We start from the raw sequence: 9386 nt of genomic DNA, 5'->3' as shown, positions 1-9386 counted from the left end.
GTATTTTATTTATTATTATTTTTTAAGATTTTATTTTTAAGTAATCTCTACACCTAAGTGGGGCTTGAACAAACAGCCCCAAGATCAAGAGTTGCACACTCTACCAACTGAGCCAGCCAGGTTCCCCTCCCCCTGCAAAATGTATATTTTATTTTATTTATTTTTTTGCAAAATGTGTATTTTAAAAAGAAATAAATACTTTTATTTTGGACCTGTAAATCATTTTTTCTTATTTTCTTTGTTTCTGAATTTTATATTAAAATGCGTTTCTTTATATTTGAGAGAAAACAAACTTGGATTAAAAAACAAACAAACAAACGTGGTGTGACCTAAGATAGTCAATCCGGGGAGGAACACCATAAGGAAAAAGCAGATTTCCAGGCAAGACATCCAACTGAAGAGAGAGCAAAGCATGTTTTGCATTTTGCCATTTTCCTAGCTCGACAAAGAGCCCAGATGTATTAGTGTATTTACATATTAACTTGATCTTCACAAAGAGGTGTCTATTCAGACCCCACACTAGGCAAAACAATGGACCTGAACTAGTGCCAGGCACCTCTTTCTCTAGATTTAGGGAAGAAAGAATTTGTGAGAAGGCAATGGGAATTGGTCCAAGGTCCAGCCCGGAATCAGAGAGAAACAAGATGTGTCTTCTAACATTGCCAGGGCTAAGACCCCTTCAGTCCTTGTTTTTGCCCTGGGGGCATAATGGTCTCCCTTTCTCTTTGGGTAGACAGTCACTGTCTAAGGGAATGCAGCAGCTCTTCTTAGTAACCATGGGAACATTATTGGCATGGCAACCTGGCAGCCACAGTGAAAGTCAGCAAAGGGTGGAGGGATGGAAGTGGTGGGAGGTAGTCCTGTGGAAGAGGGTGTGGGGGGGGAAGCAGCCCTCCTTGCTGAAGAGGGAAAAGGGGGAGGAAAGATGCCCAGCTCGCTGAACGGCCTCAAGGGGAAGCCCCTGATCAATGCAAAACTCACTTTATAATGCAGTTCAGGGGGCTTGGGGTAGGACTCTATGCCAAACTGGATCCAGGAGCTAGACCCCTTGATGTTTTTCTGCACTAAAGTGTGCCTTAGCCGCACCAAGAAAGGTAGAGGGGCTGGGAGACACAGAGTAAAACATCTCCCAACATGTGGGCAAATTCTGACATTAAGTTTTGATTGCAGGCAAAATACCATGCAGAGCTTTTGTAAGGCTCTGAGAGTCCAAGCACCTTTTCTTAAAGACGTCTGGGGGTGAAGAAATTTCCAAGCAGCATCTAAGCCAAGAGCTAACTATGCCATGAGGTTGAGGAAGGCTAAGAAGGTAGTAAAAACAAAACCAAACAAGATCCACTAAGGAGAAAGAGCTTCTGAAGAGGAAGGAGTGAACAGCAGGGCAGCTGGCAGTGCCCTGCCCATCCTTTTTCTAGGCTTAGCTAGAACCCCTATCATTTGTTCATGGTTTCTCTGATGCACAGGGTGTGACCTGGGGCTCTCCCGGGTTTAGGAGTCAGATGTCCTGCACCTTTCCTGTGTCAGCCTCAAACATATTACTCTGTTTCTCAGAGTCCATTTCCTCTTCTCCCAAGACAGAGGGTAACGGTACCTACTTTGTGGGATGTTGTGAAAATTAAATAAGATTTTTAAAAAAGTTAATTAAAAAGTAATATTAAATATCCTTGCATGAAAAGCACCCAAATAATAGTCACAAGTCTTGTTACTCTGTTGGCTCTTTGCGAATGGCTCTGTTTGGCTGGTTCTGTAGCATCACCCGAGATCTGAGCAAGGTTTTTGTCTAATGCATTCTTTTTTTTTTTTTTTAATGTTTTTTAATTATATTATGTTAGTCACCATACAGTACATCCCCGGTTTCTGATGTAAAGTTCGATGATTCATTAATTGTGTATAACACCCAGTGCACCATGCAATACGTGCCCTCCTTCCTACCCATCCCCAGTCTATCCCATTCGCCCACCCCTCCCTTCTGAAGCCCGCAGTTTGTTTCTCATAGTCCATAGTCTCTCATGCTTCATTCATTGACTTTTTAAAAAGAAAGCTTTATTGAGATATAATCACATGTCATAGAAGTGTCCCTTTTAAAACATACAATTCAGTGGATTTCAGTCTGGTCACAGACTTTTACAACCATCACATTATCTAATTTTAGTACATTTTCATCTCCCCAAGCGAGAGTAAAGAAACTACACACTCCTTAGCAGTTAGTCACCATTCCCCTTCCATACAGCCCCTGGAAACACTCATTACACCTACTTTCTTTCTCTATGGATTTATCTAGACATTTTCTATAAATGAAATCATGCAATTTATGGTTTTCTGTGTCCGACCTCCTTCCTTTAGCATAATGTTTTCATGGTTCATCTGTGTTACAGCCTGCGTCAGTGCTCTGTTCCTTTTTATGGCTGAATAATATTCCACTGTACGGACAGACCACATTCATCTGTAGACGGACATTCAGGATGTTCCCACTGTCTTGGCTCTTATGAATAAAATCACTACGAACATTCATGTACAAGTTTTTCTGTGTATGTACTGATCAAGTTTTAGTTTATGGTGTATCAGGCCTCATGTCCTATTATGATCAGATAAAGAAATGGTAAATATAAAAGAGAGGCTGATGTCATTACTTCTTTTAAAATTTTCTCCTGACTGTACCTTCCTTTATACCTATTCTTCTTACTCTTACACTCATCTCTCCTTGTAGAGTTGTCTAGTCAGTCTTTTGCAGATATCCAGGTAAGGCACTCTGAGAAGCTCATGAAAGATACTCTTCCCCCCACAAAAGTTATTCCATAAGTGTGGAAAAGGGAGAAAGAGAGAGAGAGAGGAACAATGATACATCGGCCAGACTTATTACTCAAGGACAATAAAATATCATTTAGAAACATTGTCTTTAACATTTTTTTATTGAGAGAGGCTATACAAAAGTATGCAACTCAATTAATTATCACAGACATGCACACATGCGTGAGTACACACACACACACTCCCATCATTTCGGATTTGCCTATCTCCACCAAAGTAAGGGTAGATGTAGGATTCCCAGATAAAATATGGAGATACAGAGTGTCCAGTTAAATTTGAATTTCAGGCAAACTATGAATACATTTTTAGTACAAGTCTATTCTATACAATATTTGTGACATACTTATTTTTAAAAAAACTATTCATTATTTATCTGAAATTCAAGTTTAACTGGATGTCTTATATTTTTGTTTGGTAAATCGTGCACTCCTAGAAGGGAATATTAAAGAACATTGACTGGGTATAAATCATTCTTATGACTGAGTAGCAACTGAAGCTGGGATAGAGGAAATCCCTGAATAAAATGCCATTTGGAGTTAGTTTGTAGATTTAATTCACTTGGCTCTCTCCCTAGGATTTTGTATAACTAAGCGTTGTGCCATCTTGTTTTCTCCCAACACCTCTCCGAAATACTTAGGAGTCTACAAATGGACGCACAAAGGCAAGGAAATTTAAAGACATTCCAAGTTCCCTCTGCGTTTGGAGTCAGTTTAAACAAAATGTTGCAATTGGTTTTGGAAAGAAAACACAGAGTTTAGATTGATTAAAATTAAGAGAAGGAAAAGATCTTACTTGAAATCCTTTATACTGCAGATGAGCAAACTAAGGTTCAGAAAACCTAAGTAATTCTCCCTAAGTCACAGAGCTAGCTAATGGTTAAGTCGATGCTGAAAACCAAAGCTCCTGACTCCTAGCTTATGCAGCTTTCCCCAGTTTGCCAACAACACTACACACCCTTCTGCTTCTCCTCCCTTTCCTTTAATTTTCTTCTCTTGTATGTAATGTGGTCTAGATAATCAGATCATCAGCCATAATCATACAGTTACATGAAACACTAAAGTGAGAATTTCTCCTAGATTTTGGAAGTATAGAAAGCTGGATTATTCAATATGGATTAAACATTTTTCTGGTCTAAACAAGATTTACAAAAGGATTAAAGAATAATCATCATTAGATTATGGGGTAATCTTTTCTCTTCTGATAGGTAACGAGTGAGCTTCCTTTGATGTATACATTTTCCGTTTCGTTCATGTCCATTGGACCCAATGAACACATTCTCACCCTGGAAAAGAATCTGGATTTTTTTTTTTTTTAAGATTTTTATTTATTTATTCGACAGAGATAGAGACAGCCAGCGAGAGAGGGAACACAAGCAGGGGGAGTGGGGAGAGGAAGAAGCAGGCTCATAGCAGAGGAGCCTGATGTGGGGCTCGATCCCATAACGCCGGGATCACGCCCTGAGACGAAGGCAGACACTCAACCACTGTGCCACCCAGGCGCCCCAGAATCTGGATTTTTTTGAATGTGCAAATCTACTAAATCAGCAGCTTTTGAATGATCATAGGTTACCAAGCTTCTGGAAGCTTCTGTATTTATATTCACTCTATATCTAACTGCTCTGTGTGTTTCTAAGTCAGTATTTGCCTCACTGACTTCTGTTCACACTCCCCAGGGATATGATCAATATTCAACACTGGATTTTTCCTCTCATAGCTTCCCAACACCCAGTTGCAATGCCATGCCATGTCAAGAATTTTGCAGGATGTCATTGGTCTAAATATTTTTGGGGAGCCATCTTGCTCAGCACCAACCATAACTCTTCTTTGGGGCTTGGTGTTCAACATTGTGAAGCTCTCACCTTGTAGGATGTGACAACTAGAAGAGACTGGTTTATTTAAATCCTGGCGACAATGACTTTGTGAAAAAAAAAGCCAAACTGCTGAAAGTGAGACTTTGGGGGTTCTTTGCTCATCCTTTCTACAGGGTGGGAAATGCTGTCGTGACTCAGAGTCGAGTCTTCAGGAGGACAGCTGCGGCCCGGGGCAGCATTTCAGAGCGTGCTGGGCTCTGGGGGTTTGCTGGTGAAGTGATTTCTCTATGGCCAGACGAGTGCAGTGAAATGACAGTGTTAATTGGCATTTTCATTTCCTCAAGTTCATTTCTGAGTCATCACATTTTTGAATACCAGGGCATCCTGGGGTAGCATAACATAGAGATGATCTGAGATAGAGGGGAGTCCGTTCTCAGGGGTTTATCTAAATGATGTGTCTGCTTGGTCTGGTGAGTGCATGAAGAACCAAAAATTAATCTTAAAGTGAGCTCACGGACCTGCAGCATCTCATGAGGGGTGGCCACTCATGTTGAGGCTCTGTTTCCCATCGAGAGTAGGAGACAACAGTAAACCGATTCCATCCTCATGCACCCAGGCATGTGCTGATCTCCGCCGATAAATCACTTGGTAGCTACAGAGAGGGGAAGATTAACGACCTTTCTTTTTTGACCACTGTACGTCTCAAAGCTTCCCCCACACTGGGGACCTCATTTTCCTTTTCCAATTAAAATCCGTGGTTCTCCTTTCCTGAAATAGCCAAGTATTTTCTTTATAGAAAAAAAAATTGTCATCATATTTACACTTAAGGGAATTTCCACTATCTTAAGGGATCTCATTCTTTATTTGCCAACAAGTTCATGTATTTTGTTCTTTTTCATCAGGTAATGGATGTGACTATTCTGGAATTTGTAATTATTCTCGGGGTTGATTTATTGCCAATTTTTCTAGTGCTGCTGCTTCTTTTTGAAAGTAATACGCTCTTGTTCTTGGTGCTTTGTGGTGGAGAGTAATTACCTACTGACTAGATGGCTATGAATAGATTTTGAATCTCGGGGAATATTCCACTTCCCTTGTGGAAACAAATCAGGGAGTTTAATCAACCCTGGAGATTGAGGATGGAGATGGATATGGGCTGGAATTGAATGTTGGTGTTTGAGAGTCACCAGTGATGGAAAAAAAATCAAGCAGCCTTAAAATGTTAGCAGCTATGAGCTCATCTTTATTTGCTGGGCTGTGATTGACGTAGGTTTTCAAAAAAGATTCAGCAGCTCATTTCCAGAATGCCATGGAAAACTGGCTTCTTCAAGAAGGACCCTTCTAAGGAAAATCAAATAGAATGAGCCCAATCTGTATCATGCTATTGCTGAATTTCTAACAATAATGAGCTCTTTCTAGCCTTGAAAGCCATTGCAAACACGAAAAACAAAAAACCAAAAAGGAATGTGCCACCCTGCGAGGTCAGGTTTCTCATCCCGGGAGGTGTCTAGCATCACCCAGGAGGAATATTGATTCTGAATCAGGTGGGAGGTTAGATTAGATGACCTTTAAATGCTCTATATCCTCCAAGATTCTTTGATTATCTCAAGTAAATTAGGGACTAAAATAAGTTCAGTTCGGGAACTAAAATCAGCCCCTAGAATAGTATTTCCAACAACCAGCAGTTTGAACCTATGACCAACCTCAGTTTTTCTTACTTAAAAGGCACATGGATGCCTTTCCAAATAACCCAAGCTTTGGTTCTGCTAGTTCTTTCTGTAGGAACGCAGCCCCGTGCTAGCAGAACATTCGCTTACTCCTTAAAGACCTATGTCTAAGGTAGCGGATTTTGACACGGGTGACTTTGCGATTTTCCCCTCCAGAGGTCAGTTGATGAAATCCAGAAGCAGTTTTAGTTGTTACAACTGGGGGGATGCTACTGGCACCTAGCGGCCAGGGGTTGCTACTAAACATCGTGCAACACCCGGGACAGCCTCCAAAAGCAATCGCCCCAAATATCGACAGTGCCGAGCAGGCAATCTCCCGCTCTCCTCCTCACTATCCCATGACAATCATAGAACTCTTTTTAAAACACTTTATATCTGGGGCTCCTGTGTGGCTCCGTCGGTTAAATGTCTGCCTTGTCCCCGATTCCTGAGTCTGGGTGGGATTCACCGCTCAGCAGGCAGTCTGCTTTTCCCTCTGCGGGTGCCCCTCCCTCCGCTTGTGCTCATGCTCCCACGGGAGCTCTCTCTCAAATAAATAAATAAATCTTTAAAAAACCCCACTTTCTATCGTCTTTAAAGCACTGATCACTTTGTCTAATAGGAGTGTCATTTGTTTGGAAACTCTCTTAAGCTCCCAAAGCTCTTAGTATGTGTAAATAAAATAGGACTTCCTCTGGAGATGTGGGGAGGTGGGAATAGCTCTATCTATTCACCCTAAGGAAGATTTTCCAAACTTTTAACAGTAATGTACGAGCAGCACTTATTGAGCACTTACTGTTTGCTAGGTCCCGGGCCAAAGCTTTACACGGATTGCACTTAGGAGGTTTTAATATGAGTTGAATGTTGAATTATCTTATATAATTCTTCTAGGATTCTGTATTAGTTTCTTGAGACCACTTTAACAATGTTACCAGGTCATTGGATTTCAGGCCCACCCTAATCCAGTATGATCTCATCTTAATTAATTACATCTGCAAAGACCCTAGTTCCAAGAAAGGTCACGTTCTAAAGTTTGGGGTTGCTAGGGTCTGAATTTTTGTGTCCTCCTAAAATTAACAGGTTGGAAACCTAATGGCCAGTGTGATGGTACTCAGGGCTGGGGCTTTTGGGAAACCTCACAGACAAAGTGAAGCCCTCATGAATGGGGTCCGTGCCTTCATAAAAGTGGCCCAAGGGAGATCCCTAGCCCCTTTTACTTTGTCAGAAAGTGGCCATCTACAACCCGGAAGAGAACCTTCACCAGAAACCCTGCCATGCTGGCACCATGATCTTGGACTTTCAGCCTCCATAACCACTAAAAATAAATTTCTGTTGTTTATAAGCCACCCAGACTGTGGTATTTGGTTATAGCAGCCTGAAGCAACTAAGACATGGGTGGCATGAGTTTTGGGGGGACACTATCCAACTCATTACAGTCTGCCCTCCGGGCCACTTGTGTGAAATCCATTCATTCCATCCCAACATCCCAAGTCTTAACCCATTTCAACATTAACTCTAGATCTCATCAAAGTGTCATCCACTCAAAAAGTTCCAAATGTGATAATCTAAATCAGGTATGGGTGAGATGGTGGGTGTGATACCCCTGGGGCAAACTTGCCCTTCCTCTACGGACCAGTGGAACTGGTTGGCTTCTAAAATACAAGGGTAGGACAGACTTGGGATAGACGTTCCCACTCTGAAAGGGAGGAAATAGAACGAGGAAAAGCACCAGGGGTTTAAAGCAAGCTTGAAAGCCAGCAGGACAAATCGCACAAGGTTGCAAGGCCTGAGAATGATCCCCTGTGTCTCAGAGCTCCATCACCCAGGCCCAGGGCAGCCACGCTGACCTCAGAGTCGTTCTTCCTTCTTCTTGGAGGATTATCAGTGCTCACGGCCGAGTGCCTCGAGCAGCCTGTTTCCTGACTGTGGATTTCAGAAGTCAAACAGTCTTCCTTCATTTCTTCCCATCCCTGATCCTTTTGGCCCAGGTTGACAGTGTTTCTGTCAGGATAAAATTCTTGGAAACCTTACATACAACACAATGCACAGGAGTGCAGGGGGTCCAGGCCACCATTCCTCATTGCATTTTACCAGAAGCTTAGCAAGGAGACGCCAGGCCACATTTTTCACCCTTTAAAAATCTCCCTAGCTCGGGGCACCTGGGATGCTCAGTCCGTTTAGTGTCTGACTCTTGACTGGGACTCTGGTCATGATCTCAGGGTCCTGGGATAAGTCCTACGTTGGGCTCCCTGCTCAGCGGGGAGTCTGAGATTCTCTCTCCTTCTCCCTCTGGCCCTCCCCCTGCTCACGCACTCACTTTCTCTCTAAGATAAATAAATAAATCTAAAAAAAATAAATAAACAGAATGTGGTATATCCACACCATGGAACATCATTCCATCTGAAAAAAGAATGAAATTCTGACCCATGCTACAACAGGGATGAACCTTGACAGCATATGCTAAGTGAAATAAGCCAGACAAAAAAGGACAAACTTAGAGTAGTCAAATTCATAGAGAAAGAAAGTGGAGTGGTGGTTTCAAGGTGTGTAGGGAAGAAGGAATGCAGATTTATTGTTTAGCTTATACAGAGTTTCAGTTTGGGAGGATAGAGGTGATGGTGGCAATAATAATGTGAACGTACTTAATGCCACTGGATGGTACATTTAAAAATGGTTAAGATGGAAAATTTTATGTTGTGTGTATTTTACCACAATTAAATGAGAGAAATATTTGCTGGAAGAATAACCTTGCTCAGGTGTTAGGACATTCTCATTCCAGATGCCTAGAATATCAGTCATCAAATCCTCACAACATAAGAACAACAGAATTCCGTTATTGAATACTTACTATACGCCAGGCACGATGCTAAGCATTTTGTGTGCGTTGTATTGAATTTGCACATCAACCTTGTAGGAGATATTGGAATCCCCACTTTACAGATGAGGGAACTGAGGCTCAAAGCTGGTGTGTAATTTGTGCAGGGTCACCAGCTGATACATGGAACACTGGGGTTTGCCCCTAAATTTTCTGCAAAACCCAAGCTCTTTATCATTTTGCTGTGCTT

This window comes from Ailuropoda melanoleuca, chromosome 8, assembly GCF_002007445.2.
Source record: "Ailuropoda melanoleuca isolate Jingjing chromosome 8, ASM200744v2, whole genome shotgun sequence".
NCBI classification, from domain to species: domain Eukaryota; kingdom Metazoa; phylum Chordata; class Mammalia; order Carnivora; family Ursidae; genus Ailuropoda; species Ailuropoda melanoleuca.
Note: the sequence above shows the minus strand (reverse complement) of the source record.